Source organism: Arachis duranensis, chromosome 3 (assembly GCF_000817695.3).
Source record: "Arachis duranensis cultivar V14167 chromosome 3, aradu.V14167.gnm2.J7QH, whole genome shotgun sequence".
Lineage (NCBI taxonomy): Eukaryota > Viridiplantae > Streptophyta > Magnoliopsida > Fabales > Fabaceae > Arachis > Arachis duranensis.
In genome coordinates this window covers 38,034,528-38,040,823 of record NC_029774.3, presented here as the reverse complement: position 1 = coordinate 38,040,823, position 6,296 = coordinate 38,034,528, and positions in this window count along the sequence as shown.

The following is a 6,296-nucleotide window of genomic DNA, read 5'->3' as shown; positions in this document are numbered from 1 at the left end:
GATAATTTATACGCTTTTTGGCATTGTTTTTAGGTAGTTTTTAGTATGATTTAGTTAGTTTTTGGTATATAATTGTTAGTTTTTATGAAAAAATCACATATCTGAAATTTACTATGAGTTTGTGTATTTTTATGGGATTTTAGGTATTTTCTGGCTGAAATTGAGGGACCTGAGCAAAAATCTGATTCAAAGGCTGAAAAATGACTGCAGATGCTGTTGGATTCTGACCTCTCTGCACTCAAAATAGATTTTCTCGAGCTATAGAAGCTCAGATGGCGCGCCCTCAATTGCGTTAAAAAGTAGACATCTTGGGATTTCCAGCAATGTATAATAGTCCATACTTTGTCCAAGATTTGATGGCCCAAACTGGCGTTCCAAGTCAGTAAAAAAATTCTGGCGTAAAACGCCCAAACTGGCATAAAAGCTGGAGTTAAACGCCCACACTGGCACCAGAGCTGGCATTTAACTCCAAGAGAAGCCTATGCATGTGAAAGCTTCAATGATCAGCCCAAGCACACACCAAGTGGGCTCGAAAAGTGGATTTCTGCATCATTTACTTATTTCTCTAAACCCTAGGTTACTAGTTCTCTATAAAGAGGACCTTTTACTATTGTATTTTCATCTTTTGGATCATCTGTGATCCTTTGATCATCTTTGATCTTGGGATCAGGTCTTTGAACCATTTTTCGATTGTTGCATGTTATTTGGGAGGCATGGCCATTCGGCCATGTCTTGACCTTGTTCTTATGTATTTTCAACGGTGGAGTTTCTACACACCATAGATTAAGGTGTGGAGCTCTGCTATTCCTCATGAATTAATGTAATTACTACTGTTTTCTATTCAATTCAAGCTTATTCTTGTTCTAAGATATCCATTCGTAACACTACTTGATGAATGTGATGATCAAGTGACACTCATCACCATTCTCACTTATGAACGCGTGCCTGACAACCACTTCCGTTCTACTTTAAAACAAGCTTGAATACATATCTCTTGGCCTCCTGGTTCATGATGCATGGTTGCCTCTTCTGACAACAGAGCTTCTATTCCGTGCAATCAGAGTCTTCGTGGTATAAGCTAGAATCAAATGGGCAGCAATCTTGAGATCTGGAAAGTCTAAACCTTGTCTGTGGTATTCCGAGTAGGATCTGGGATGGGATGACTATGACGAGCTTCAAACTTGCGACTGTGGGGCGCAGTGACAATGCGCAAAAGGATCAATGGATCTTATTCCGACACGATCGAGAACCGACAGCTGATTAGCCATGTGAGAAACCATAGAGGACCATTTTCACTGAGAGGATAGATGGTAGCCATTGACAACGGTGATCCACCTACATACAGCTTGCCATGGAAAGGAGTATGAATGATTGGATGAAGGCAATAGGAAAGCAGAGACTCAGAGAGAACAAAGCATCTTCATACGCTTATCTGAAATTCCCACCAATGAATTGCATAAGTATTTATATCCTATTTTATGTTCTATTTCGTTCTTTTAATTATCAAAACCCCACAACCATTTGAATCCGCCTGACTGAGATTTACAAGATGACCATAGCTTGCTTCAAGCTGACAATCTCCATGGGATCGACCCTTACTCACGTAAGGTATTACTTGGACGACCCAGTGCACTTGCTGGTCAGCTGCACCAAGTTGTGTATCACGATTTCGTGTACCAGTAACAAAAAAGAAAGATTCTGTAAGATTAGATTTGAAATATTCACTCTTGAAGATTGGCCTTCATTATATAGTTGGGAATCCTCCAAGATGAATTCAAAAAAAAGGAAGCAATCAATTAGCAATCCATGATTCGAGCAAAAACAGCACATGATTAATTTAATCATAAGCAAGATCAAATCATACATTCATACCTGATGTACATTGATATCGAACTAAAGAAGGAAGAATTCCCTCTTCAATGCCAACGGCTACAATAATGAATATTGCAATGGCTAGTTTAAAAGAAATGGAAATTATTCCAACATTGAAGAAAAGATTTCAAGCTCTATATATGATAATTCCTTTAAGAAAGAACGCAATAAATTCGTGCATATTTCAGTCATACGATCATCCTTTTGTTTTCTTGTTATTTAAGTGTGTTCTTATTTCTTTTTTGTATAAATTCAAGTTGGAAGTTCATGAGATCATACCTCTAGAACTATACAAGGTTGTTGACAAACCTTCCACTTTAGCAAGGTTAGCCTTCCCTCATCTCATTTGTCACCTATGTAATTTAGCTGGAATTGTCATAGAGGAAGACAACCTCATTGAAGAGGACAAGCCCATCACTAAAAAGAGGATGGAGCAAACAAGAAAGCCCACTCATGGACCTCAACAAGAGCGTGAGGAAGTCCATCATCAAGAAATCCCTAAGATGCCTCAAGGGATGCATTTTTCTCCACACAACTATTGGGAGCAACTCAACACCTCTTTGGGAGATTTGAATTTCAATATGGAGCAACTAAGGATGGAGCACCAAGAGCACTCCATTATTCTCCATGAAATTAGAGAGGATCAAATAGCCATGAGGGAAGAGCAACAAAGGCAAGGAAGAGACATTGAGGAGCTCAAGCACTCCATAGGATCTTCAAGAAGAAGAACTAGCCGCCATCACTAAGGTGGACCCGTTCTTTGATTTTTTTGTTCTTATTTTTCTGTTTTTCAATTTTTATGCTTTATGTATTATCTATGTCTGTGTCTTCATTACATGATCATTAGTGTCTAGTTGAAAAATCATGAAATTGATTCTTGAAGCAAGAAAAGCAGTGAAAAAAATGGCAAAAAAAAGAGAGAGAAAAGAAAGAAAAAGCAAACAGAAAAAGCCAATAGCCCTTTAAAACAAAAGGCAAGGGTAAAAAGGATCCAAGACTTTGAGCATTAATGGATAGGAGGGCCCAAGGGAATAAAATCCAGACCTAAGCGGCTAAATCAAGTTGTCCCTAACCATGGGCTTGTGTCATGAAGGTCCAAGTGAAAAGCTTGAGACTGAGTGGTTAAAGTCGTGATCCAAAGCAAAAGAGTGTGCTTAAGAACTCTGGACACCTCTAACTGGGGACTTTAGCAAAGCTGAGTCACAATCTGAAAAGGTTCACCCAGTTATGTGTCTGTGGCTTTTATGTATCCGGTGGTAATACTGGAAAACAAAGTGCTTATAGTCACGGCCAAGACTCATAAAGTAGCCGTGTTTAAGAATCAACATACTGAACTAGGAGAATCAATAACACTATCTAAATTTTGAGTTCCTATAGATGCCAATCATTCTGAATTTCAAAGGATAAAGTGATATGCCAAAACTGTTCAGAAACAAAAAGCTACTAGCCCCGCTCATCTAATTGGGACTAAGTTTCATTGATATTGTAAGATTCATTGTATGTTCTCTTCTATTTCTTCTATTTTGTTTTCAGTTGCTTGGGGACAAGCAACAATTTAAGTTTGGTGTTGTAATGAGTGGATAATTTATACGCTTTTTGGCATTGTTTTTAGGTAGTTTTTAGTATGATTTAGTTAGTTTTTGGTATATAATTGTTAGTTTTTATGAAAAAATCACATATCTGAAATTTACTATGAGTTTGTGTATTTTTATGGGATTTTAGGTATTTTCTGGCTGAAATTGAGGGACCTGAGCAAAAATATGATTCAAAGGCTGAAAAATGACTGCAGATGCTGTTGGATTCTGACCTCTCTGCACTCAAAATGGATTTTCTCGAGCTATAGAAGCTCAGATGGCGCGCCCTCAATTGCGTTAAAAAGTAGACATCTTGGGATTTCCAGCAATGTATAATAGTTTTACTGAATTTTTATAGGTCTTTATACCTTTTTTTTCAATTGAGTCCCTATATCATATCAGATTTTGTAGTTAAGTCTCTGTCGCGATAAAAATATTGAAATTAATGGAATATTCTATTAAAAAAATGAATATGTCTAACACTTAACTAAATATTATGTATAGTTTAATAAAATATTCTGTTAATTTTAACATTTTTATCATGATAGAGACTTAGTTATAAAATTTGATATATTCTGTTATAAAATATTCTGTTAATTTTAACATTTTTATCATGATAGAGACTTAGTTATAAAATTTGATATATTCTGTTATAAAATATTCTGTTAATTTTAACATTTTTATCATGATAGAGACTTAGTTATAAAATGTTAAAATTAACAGAATATTTTATTAAACTATACATAATATTTAGTTAAGTGTTAGACATATTCATTTTTTTAATAGAATATTCCATTAATTTCAATATTTTTATCGCGACAGAGACTTAACTACAAAATCTGATATGATATAGGGACTCAATTGAAAAAAAAGGTATAAAGACCTATAAAAATTCAGTAAAACTATAAAGACTGACAGAATATTTAAATATTTTGTTTATTCCACTTATATATCTCATCCATCTCCATGAAAAGTATAATTAATGCTAGATTAGCATAGGATATAAGTGTAGTCAATAGCGAACAAATTGGACAGAAAGTTGAATATATGAGAACGATAATAATTCAAAATTAATTATTTTATTTTTAATTTAGCATCTATATTTTATATTTATATGTAATATTTATAGTTATATATTATTATTATATTGAAATCAAACTCTATATCCTTTTGAAGCAAGCGAGAAAGAGGTAAAGTGGTACATGAAATCGTGATACACAACTTCGTGCAGCTGACCAGCAAGTACACTGTATCGTCCAAGTAATACTTTACGTGAGTAAGGGTCGATCCCACGGAGATTGTCGACTTGAAGCAAGCTATGGTCATCTTGTAAATCTCAATCAGGCGGATTCAAATGGTTATGGGGTTTTGATAACTAAAATAACGAAATAGAACATAAAATAGGATAGAAATACTTATGCAATTCATTGGTGGCAATTTCAGATAAGCGTATGTAGATGCTTTGCTTTTCTATTGCTTTCATCCAATCATTCATACTCCTTTCCATGGCAAGCTGTATGTAGGTGGATCACCATTGTCAATGGCTACCATCCATCCTCTCAGTGAAAATGGTCCTCTACGGTTTTTCGCATGGCTAATCAGCTGTCGGTTCTCGATCGTGTTGGAATAAGATCCATTGATCCTTTTGCGCACTGTCACTGCGCCCCCACAATCGCGAGTTTGAAGCTCGTCACAGTCATCCCATCCCAGATCCTACTCGAAATACCACATACAAGGTTTAGACTTTTCAGATCTCAAGAATGCTGCCCATTTGATTTTAGCTTATACCACGAAGACTCTGATAGCACGGAATGGAAGCTCTATTGTCAGGAGAGGCAACCATGCGTCGTGAACCAGGAGGCCAAGAGATACACACTCGAGCTCTCACAGATAGAACGGAGGTGGTTGTCAGGCACGCGTTCATAAGGGAGGATAATGATGAGTGTCACGGATCATCACATCCACCAGTTTGAAGTACGAGTGAATATCTTAGAACAAGAATAAGCTTGAATTGAATAGAAAACAGTAGTAATTGCATTGATTCATGAGGAACAGCAGAGCTCCACACCTTAATCTATGGTGTGTAGAAACTCCACCGTTGAAAATACATAAGAACAAGGTCTAGGCATGGCCGAATGGTCATGCCTCCCAAATAGCATGAAACAAATGAAAAAGGGTTCAAAGACCTTATCCCAAGATCAAAGATGATCAAAAGATCACAGATGATCAAAAAGATGAAAATACAATAGTAAAAGGTTCTATTTATAGAGAACTAGTAACCTAGGGTTTACAAGAATAAGTAAATGATGCAGAAATCCACTTCCGGGGCCCACTTGGTGTGTGCTTGGGCTGAGCATTGAAGCTTTCACGTGCATAGGCTTCTCTTGGAGTTAAACGCCAGCTTTGGTGCCAGTTTGGGCGTTTAACTCCAGCTTTTATGCCAGTTTAGATGTTTTACGCTAGAATTTTTATGCTGACTTGGAACGCCAGTTTAGGCCATCAAATCTCGAACAAAGTATGGACTATTATACATTGCTGGAATGCCCAAGATGTCTACTTTCCAACTCAATTAAGAGCGCGCCAATTGGGCTTCTATAACTCTATAAAATCTATTTCGAGTGCAGGGAGGTCAGAATCCAACAGCATCTGCAGTCCTTTTTCAGCCTCTGAATTAGATTTTTGCTCAGGTCCTTCAATTTCAGCCAGAAAATACCTGAAATCACAGAAAAACACATAAACTCATAGTCAAGTCCAGAAATGTGATTTTTGCATAAAAACTAATAAAAATATACTAAAAACTAACTAAATCATACTAAAACTACCTAAAAATAATGCCAAAAAAGCGTATAA